Genomic DNA, 10,172 nt, shown 5'->3' with positions numbered 1-10,172 from the left:
CTTTTGGGGAGGCCGGGGGATTCACTAACTGACATTCACGACAAGCCGCGCACCACCTGCGCACATTCTCGTGAATGCCCGGCCAAAAGAATCGGGCCATTAACCGGTTCAAAGTTGCTGCCTGTCCCAAATGTCCTGCCATAGGATTACAATGAGCCACCTGGAAAAACATTTCCCGACGGCTTTTAGGAACTAACAACTGGGTTGTATCCTGTTTTGTCTGAGCGTCTTGGGTCACTCGATACAACCTATCTTTTAAAATAGCAAAATAGGGATAAGAAGGGGGCCGTGCCGGCTGGAGGGGCTGTCCGTCGATGGAGCAGACCTGTTCAAATGCATTTTTCAGCGTCTCATCCCGAGACTGCTCCAGGGGAAAATCATCACGCTTCGGGAGGATTAGCCTCTCGGCAGTCCTCGGTTCCCCTGTCGCAGAGGATACCTCACCACATCCCCATGTACGCACCGCACCCGAACCACGCAGCTCTTATCCAATGCCGCCGGCTGAATTAGGCTTTGATGGATCGAGGTCTGGTTACATCCTGAATCCACCAGAGCCCAATAAGTACCCCCCTTAATACTCACAGGTATTTGGTACATGCCGGCTGGATCGGGGGCTGCCTGTGGGGCGTCCGGGACCCGGATCAGTGTCCCCACCTCCATCACCGGACACTGATCAATAAAGTGCCCTGGGTCCCCGCAACGCCAACAGGCCTCCCCGCTGCCCTGGTGGCAGGAAGCGGATCAAGCAATTGGCCTGCAGAGAGCAGAGGAACGTTAACCCCCGAGGCGCTCGAGCTGGCCAGCCCCGCCCCCCTGGAGAGGGGCCTCAGTCCCGCGGACTCCGGCGCCGGACCGCCCCTCCACCGGGGCTGCGCTCGCGGTGGGAGATTCACCCGGGACCTAGGGAGAGGGACAGGTTTAGAGGTAGAAGAGGGGGGGAGAGAGACAGAGGGCAGGGTTTCGCCCTCCCCCTGGCACGCCACCATCTGGTCCTCCGCCAGGTGAATGGCCAGGTCCAGCGACGCCGGCCGGTGGCACTGGACCCACTGTGCGGTGTTCTTCGGCAACCGCGCGACGAACTGTTCCAGCACCACGCGGTCGATGATCTGGTCGACGTCGCTTCCCCCGGCCAACAGCCATTTGCGGCACGCGTCCCGGAGCTGCTGAGCCATCACGAAGGGCCGGCCATGTTCCCCCAGCTCCAGTGATCGGAAACGCTGACAGTGTTGTTCGGGGTTCAGGCCGACCCGCTGGAGGATGGCTCACTTGAGGTCGTCGTAGACCAGGAGGTTCTGAACTGGCAGCTGCTGCGCAGCCATCTGGGCCTCCCCTGACAGCAGCGGGATGAGGCGCACTGGCCAGTTCGTCCGGGGCCACCCACATGCCTCGGCGGTCCTCTCAAAGAGGTCGATGAAGGCCTCCGGATCATCCTGAGGGCTCAGTTTGTTCAATGGCAGGTGGGCTGGCAGGGCCAGGGCAGATGGACTTCTCCCAGCCCGAACCTCCCGGTCCATCCAGCTCCGGAACAGCTTGCGGTCCTCCTGCTGCGTCTGGACGAGGGCCCGGAATTGACGCTCCTGATCCTCCCTCATGTCCAGCAGCGCTTGATGGTGCTCTTGATGGAGGCCCGCGAGCGAGTGGATGACCTCCGCAAACGGCGAACTTGACGGAGATGACATGATGGCCGCGGCGTTATCACTTCCTTCCCGGGTTTCGGCACCAGTGTAGCAAAGTTCGTAGTGGGAAGAAGGAAGTGACTCAGGTGGGCGGTTGGAGACTCGTGGATCTTTTATTCATTCACTTAAAGTTAAACAAACACAAAAGTGGCGCTTCCAGCGCGTTCTCAATCTGCCCAGGGCATAAACTCAGTTCTGCCGGTTCTCCTTCTCCGGCTAAGGGATGGCCACGAGTCCCCGTCTCTCTCTGCCCCTGCAGACTTCGCTGAACCACGCCCCCCTCGCCACAAGTACCTTTATTTATTTATTTGTAAATCTGTACCATTAAAGTAATAGTATGTACATGTTAGGTACTACTAATACATACCATTAAGGTACTTATGTACCATTTAGGGGTAAATAAGGTAGAAATGTGTTCCTTTTTAAAGGGTTTCGCCCTTTTTGTACCTTTTTTTTCTGAGAGTGTATTTAGCCAATTTAACCTTCTTCTTTAAGCATGCCTGAATAGTCTTTATAAGGTTGTTAAAAGAGTTAAATGAATGGCCACTTTAAGAAATGAGATCCATATAGTACATTTTTGTGTTGCAAAAAGTTCTGTAACTCAATATGCTTTGCAGCTGGTTTCGTTAATTGTTGTATGTTGACTCATCATTGTGTTTTTAGTATTTATATTCAATGAACGCATTTTGTTAAATGCAATCAACAAAACTGAAGACACTTTAAGGAAAGCTAATCACAAAACACAATGTTTTTTAACACAAAAATCAATAAAAAAACAACTAAATGAATATGTACTTCATATGTACCCAAGCATACAGTAATTCAATTCGTAAAGTGCTAGGGATTGTGGGAATTGCAGAATTCCACCCATTACAGTGGTTCAGTGGCTAAGTTTTGCAGTTCTTTTGCAAAACATACATGTCAAAAAATACGGTCAACATACCATTTGCATGTCTGAAATCTTCAATAAATATTACTTAATGAATAAGATTTTAAAAAATCACACTCAACAGACTGTCAGTTCCATCTTCACCACCAAATTGTAAATCCATTTTATAAAGTAGTATAATTCAAAAATATTTGCACTCCTTAGTAGCAGATTTTGACAGCAAGAACTTACTTTAGTCATATTATAAACCATTGATTATTTCAGGTTGAGCTTCGCTTCAAGACAACCTACCATTCCTGTTATGGATATGATTGCTGGCCGTGCAGCTCTGAACACTGTGGAAATGCTGTCAGTACTGTGATTGGTAAAGTAGATTCAAGTCCCAACGGCGGCAGCTGGTGTCAGTCTGAGGGAGTGATAACAAAGATGGTTTCCACCAACAGCCCTTTCCAGCTCCTGTAAGTAAATATATTTACAAGAACAGAATCATTCACTAAAAAAAGATCTAAACAAAATGTAAATATGAAATGTCCATGTTTCAACAGCAAAAGTGGTTGCTGCTGGATCTACAAACACAGTCACAAATTCTGGAGACTGGAGTCTTCTCACTTACATTGACCTCGGTGTGTTGCAGAGTTCCTCAGAACTGTCCCAGGAGGTACAATCTTTTAGCCTTTGATCCTGATGGTGACCATGTCACGTGCAGATTTGGACTCAGACAAAACCAGGAGTGTGGAATCTGCAACCAACCTGCTGGTTTTACGTTGAATCAGGTGAAGAAAATAAGACATGTGAAGGACTAAACCAAATTTATTTCAGAAGTGAAGAAGACAGTATGTTCAGTCTAAGAACTTACTATATACAAATAAATACAAATAGGACTAAACTAAATTTATTTCAGAAGTGAAGAGGACAGTATGTTCAGTCTAAGAACTTAATATATACAAATTAATACAAATAGGACTAAACTACATTTATTTCAGAAGTGAAGAGGACAGTATGTTCAGTCTAAGAACTTAATATATACAAATTAATACAAATAGGACTAAACTACATTTATTTCAGAAGTGAAGAGGACAGTATGTTCAGTCTAAGAACTTAATATATACAAATAAACATATACGCAGTAAACTATCAAATCAATTAAAAAACATAGGATAGAACACAACTTATATTGCTTAATTTAACGGTAAAATATTTTTTGATTGGTCCTCCTTACAAACACCTTTGAGCAACTATTTCATCTCTTAATATCTTGAGTTGTGTTTAATGTCTGGGTTTACACATTCGCCCGATTAACTGAACAATTCTATGCCCATGACTGAAGCTTTACATAAAAAATACATTCTGTATATGCTGTAAGAAAATAGTATGCCATGGGTCATGAGTATTTCAGTTCATTCACACTTTTTTATTTTCTTCTAAATGTAGCATAACTGCTCTCTGTCATATTCGCACACATTGGTCCGTGGAGTTTATTCATTTGAACTGGTGCTGGAGGACTTCCCCACTCAAAAGATTATTCTGTCCTACACCAACCAACCTTCAAAGGAAAGATCTCCAGTCTTTGTCATCAGAAACCGACGTGCTGCTAATAATCATGGAAATGCAGTCATACCACCTCAAGCATTCGCACATAGACGTTCAACAACCACTACAACACGTTCAACAACCACTACAACACCTACAACAACTCGTTCAACAACACCTGCAACAACCACAACAACACAGATATCAACTACAACGACACCGACTGCAACCTCAACGACACCATCAACAACCACAACGTCACTGGCAACAACCACAACGACACAGTCGACAACCACTACATTACCAACAACAACCACTACATCACCAACAACCACAACAACACCTAAAACAACCACTACATCAACGACAACAACAACCACAACAACACCTACAACAACCACAACACCTTCAACAACCACTATGTTAGCAACAACAACCACTACAATAACCACTACATTACCGACAATAACCACTACATCACCGACAACAACAACAATACCTACAACAACCACTACATCACCAACAACAACCACTATGTTACCAACAACCACTACATCACCTACAACAACCACAACACCTACAACAACCACTATGTTACCAACAACAACCACCACTACAATAACCACTACATCACCGACAACAACCACTATGTTACCAACAACAACCACTACAACAACCACTTCATCACCAACAACAACCACAACACCTACAACAACCACCACGACACCTACAACCACAACAACACCAACAACAATCACACCTGAACCCACTACGACCACAATAGCCACTACTATACAAACAACCACATCTCCAATAACAATCACTGCAGCAACAACAACAACTTCACCACTGAGCACAATACCTCTTCAGTTTTCGCTGCAAGGTATGTTTGGAAGTTTTGTAAAGTATGCTTCCATACTATATGTTTGATTAAATATATACTGTACATATGTCTCAGTTGATGGTCCAGCACCATCTTGCACTGAGGGTGAATATCTACCACGGTTCCTCCAACGCCACATCATGGAGAACACCTGCAGGCACGTGTAAATCAAGAGCTTGAGATCAGAGTGAAAGCTTTTGCATCTTTTTCTAGGTATTAAGACAAAGCTTTTAATTTAAAAAATACTTTAAATGTTATAAACTGTTTATTTTTTTATATTTATTTTAACAATTGAATTTGGAATAGAATATTTCTGCCTTGCATACTAATATTATTTCTGGCAGATACAAAGCTATAGCAGTATAATAGTATGCTATTCCAAATTCAGCCATTGACTGTGGGGAAAATAAAAAGATTTTTTGGAACATGGATGTGCGCTATTTAAGTTTGTCAAAGTTTTTGTTTTGTTGTGGTTTTTGTCATCTAGAATCGTTGATGTCATCATTAGTGGACCTCTGAACAGCACAAAGTACAAAACCACCACTGGGGAACATGTGATTAACTGGACACCAACCTCAGAAAACTATGGCCAACACTTTCCATTTTGCTTCATCGCAGAAGGACAATATGGGTATATTTTACTAAGTGAATGTACTTTTTCATTTTTAACCACTTTAAAATCACATTATAATTGTTGATTAAAAAAAACTTTCTATTTTAAGATTTGATATTTACCACTCTGAGATGAGGTGCGTTGTTGCAAAGGTTGATGCTGAAGGTTAGTAAATAAGTTTAACAATTTAATGTAATTATTTATTTAATTAATTTAATTATTTAATTAATTTCCTTTTTATGACAATGCAGACCCAAATGACAATGGCATACAAGAGTGACATGAAGTAAATTAACTTATGAATAAAAAATAGTAATTAACTGATTTATATTAAATCAAAATTGACATTTTGTGGCTTTTAGTCCATGTCTCTTTTAATCATCTGTATGCTAGTGTGCACCTAAAGGTTGACAAAATTAACCTTTAGCAAATAAACACATTCAAATTGTACAATATTTATCTTCTTGGGAAACCAGACCACATGTTTTAATGACTCATCTTGCACTACACATTTATTCATTTGAAGTTGTTTACATTTTTTGCTCTGATGAAACATACATTTGCATGTTATTGTTATTTTCAGGACCTGAGGCAAATGTAACCTGCACTCAAAACTCAATGTCAGTGACAATTAAGAGATCCTCCATCAAAAACCTCCATGGTGACCACTTGAGACTGATAAATCCATCTTGTCGGGTTTACACTAACAGTAGCCACCTGTTCACCAACACACTTCTAAACGACTGTGGCACTCAGATTGAGGTGAGCAGTTTTATCATCAACATTTACAATCAGATCTTGTGAAATCCAGAGCTAAACTATTTGACAACTTCTGTTTCTTTGTAGGAGAACAATAATGAACTCATCTTCAAGAATAAAATCATTACATTCGATGATCCCAGGGACATTATAACCAGGAAGGATAACCTAGAAATTGAAATCCTGTGCAAGTACCAGAAAAGGACCAACGTTACGCTGGAGTTCGATACTCACAGACCACCAATCATCATCTCAGAAAAAGGTTTCGGCACATTCAACTATCAGTTTGAGTTTTATGCTTCTGCAAATTTCCAGAACAGCAGGGGTCCAGAATCTTACCCACTTGAGTATGATGTGGGCGACAAGATCTTCATGAAGATTGAGCCCGTTACTCCAGTCCTAAACACTGAGATCTTCCTCGAGTCGTGTGTGGCTACTCCTTACGATAATCCCAATTACCCAGTCTCCTATCCCATCATCAAGAACGGGTGAGATTCCACAAACATTATTGATCATTTGCACTTTTTACTCATGCCAATCATGCCAATGTTACATGATAAAACTTGTCGGCCCCACTTTATATTAAGTGGCCTTAACTACTATGTACTTACATCAAAAATTAAGTACAATGTACTTATTGTGTTCATATTGTATTGCAAAACACTTTTGTTGCTATTGAGGTGGGATACGGGTAAGGTTAGGGACAGGTTTGGTGGTATGGGTAGGTTTAAGGGTGGGTTAAGGTGTAAGGGATGGGTCAACAGTGTAATTATAAATGTAATTACAGAAATTAATTACAGATGTAATTACATGCAGGTATTTTTTAAATATAAGTACAATGTAAAAACATGTATGTACACAATAAGTGCATTGTAGCAAATTATTAATTTAAATGTAAGTACATAGTTGTTAAGGCCACTTAATATAAAGTGTGTCCAACTTGTCTAATCAGTTTGTCACACAAATTAATCAAGTGTTTTATTTTATTTCAGATGCATTGTGGATGAAACGGTTCGGTTTTTCTTAAGCCACCAACCATTCGTCCAGTTAGAAATGGAGGCCTTCAAATTCATTGGGTTCCATGACCAGGTTAGAGAGACATTTATTCCAGACACACACACACTCACACACAACACACAAACTACAATTTGGGATCAGTAAGGTTTTTGGAAGAAGCCTCTTATCAATGCTCAGGAAGGCTGAATTTACTTGAATTTACTTATTGTTAATACAATGTTATTGTTTACTTATAATTATTACAATTTAAAATAACGTTTTCTTTTTTAATATATTTTTAAATGTAATTTATTCCTGTTGGATTTTTAGCATCATTACTCCAGGCTTCAGTGTCACATGATCCTTTAGAAAATATGCTGATTTGCAGCTCAAGAAACATTTCTAATTGTTATCAATATTAAAAAGAGTTTTGCTGCTTAAAACTTTTGTGGAAACATGATAACTTTTTCAGGATTCCTTGCTGTATGAGTGCCATTGCCAAATAAAAATATTCATTTCTTAAAAAGAAATTACTAACCCCACATTTGTGGTTGGTTGGTTGGTTGGTTGATTGATTAATTAATTATGTTCCATTCAAGTGCAATGGCAATGCATTAGTAAGAACTGATATTTTAAATAGACGACACTTTTTATTTCATTATTATAACAACTCTTTGGTCGACCCCTAGATCGCGTTTATTGTCTTTTTTTTTTAATGATTTTTAATAATATTAAAAAAATTTCATGGTCTAAGATGGTCAAATGGTCTAGCGACACTGTATTTAACATGCAGTGACTTTTGCTGTCATGCAGTTGCATTATGGGCCGTTGACATGATTTTAAGCAAGGTTTCCTCTCATATACTGATATAGAGAATAGAGAAAAATACTTGTAGATACTTGTAGAAAAATACATTTTTCTACAAGTAAATTAAAATAGAAATATTTCTGTTTAACCCTGCCTTCTGTCACGGTCTCTTATCTTTTCGTCTTCCTCTCGTCCCTCTCTAGGTGTTCATCAGCTGCTCAATCATCATATGCCAGGCCAACAATCCCAACACCCGCTGCTCTCAGGGCTGCGTCAACAGCACAGTCACTCCACCGGCCCACCACCATCACAAAAGAGAGGCTCCCCTCCAGACCGACAGTCACTTCATCTCCCAGGGGCCCCTGCGGCTGAAGAGGAGCGCATCTCGTAAGCCAAATCGTTCATTCACCTTGTGTAACAGATGATTGTACACTACACAAATGGTGCTAACCGTTTCAACCTTTACTCACATTTCAGAGGTCACCGTAAGCCCGGGTCTGAATCTAAACCTTGTTGTCGTCACTGTTTGTCTTGTGGCAACAGTAGCCATGGTGTGTGGAGTGATCGTCTACAGAGCCAGAGGGCAAAGGATCAGATACAAACCAGTGCCATCACACGACTTTTAGTCATGTCAGCTCTGTTGTTTTCCTTTGAAAACAGAGAATTAGCAAGATTGTTGGTGTGCTTTCAAACAGCTCTGATGGGAGTCTCTGGTCAAAGTGTGTTTTTCTTTCTTTTGTACTCATTTTTTGTAATGTGAGTTTAAAACAGATTGGGAATATATCAGCGGTCAAACTTTAGTTTGGGGCCCAATTCTCACTATTAACTAACCATTAACTATGAATTTAGCCTCAATAAACTCCTAATTTGCTGCTTATTAATAGTTAGTAAGTAGTTGTTAAGTTTAGGGTGGTAGGGCTGTCATGCAGAATACGGCATTAATATGTGCTTTATAAGTACTAAAAAACAGCCAATATGCTAGTAATATGCATGTTAATAAGCAACTAGTTAATGGTGATAATTGGTCCCGAAACTAAAGCATTAATATATCAGATTAAACACCTTGAACTACCATTTATATAGTAGCAGAAATCAGTCATCAATTTACAACCAATTCAATCAGTTAATTTGTGTAATTACTAAAAACTGCACAAAAGTCTCTATGAGGTTGTTTTTTCATATATTAAGATTTTTTGATTTTGCAATTTTATATGTTGGCAAATACACTTTTTATTTCTATGTGTTATGTTGGTATAATTCTTCATGAAAAAAAAACTGTGGAAACATGCCTCGTTTCTTTTAAACTACTTTCTGCATTACACATTTTGATTCATCATGGCTACAATTATTGTTTTGTTCAAATTATGTTATTCTGATTCACTTTTTAAAGCTATTTGGGTTGTTTCAACCCAACTTTGGGTCAAATATGGATTAACCCAATATTTGGGTAAAAAAAATTTAACCCAACTGTTGGGTTAGTCCATTTTGACCCAACGTTGGGTTGAATCAACCTAGCATGTTTTAGAGTGTGCACACTGTAAATTGTCAGATATTACTTACCCAGCTGTGTAATAATATAGGCAAGCACCACAGAACCATACTTGCAATAAATCAGCAATTCATTCAAATAATAGTGCAAATGTCTCCATGAAAGATAAAAGAGATGACACCCAACAAATGTACTGTCCAAACATGCCAAAATAACCACATTTGTTTGACTATTGAGAGACCTTTGGTTGTTAAACACTGTGATCATGACTTTGTCTACCACACATACATAGGTGTGAACAAAGCTTATAATCTGATCTGCCTTTTAAATAAAAACACACAATAGCCTACTAATGAAAAATGGTTAGTCAAATGAAACAACCACTAAAAGACTGTGTTACTTGATAAATCTAAGTGTGACTGTTCACTAAGAGTGTACTGTCCAGTATCAGTGATTTTTTTAATGCAAGCCACTGTTTCACATTGAAACATGTTTTCAAACGTGATGATTGAAAGAGAACAGAATTGAAA

General features: G+C 40.2%; 1 pseudogene; it reads left to right on the top strand.

Annotated features, from left to right (window-relative positions):
* Positions 1–2,991: 2,991 nt before the first annotated feature.
* On the top strand, positions 2,992–8,779 carry LOC107686604 (uncharacterized protein PB18E9.04c-like; annotated as a pseudogene).
* The last annotated feature ends 1,393 nt before the right edge of the window (positions 8,780–10,172 follow it).

The sequence above is a fragment of the Sinocyclocheilus anshuiensis genome, unplaced genomic scaffold, assembly GCF_001515605.1.
Source record: "Sinocyclocheilus anshuiensis isolate Anshui unplaced genomic scaffold, SAMN03320099.WGS_v1.1 scaffold733, whole genome shotgun sequence".
In the NCBI taxonomy this organism is placed as follows: domain Eukaryota; kingdom Metazoa; phylum Chordata; class Actinopteri; order Cypriniformes; family Cyprinidae; genus Sinocyclocheilus; species Sinocyclocheilus anshuiensis.
The sequence above is the reverse complement of the archived record's forward strand: the minus strand, read 5'-3'. Positions and strand labels throughout refer to the sequence as shown.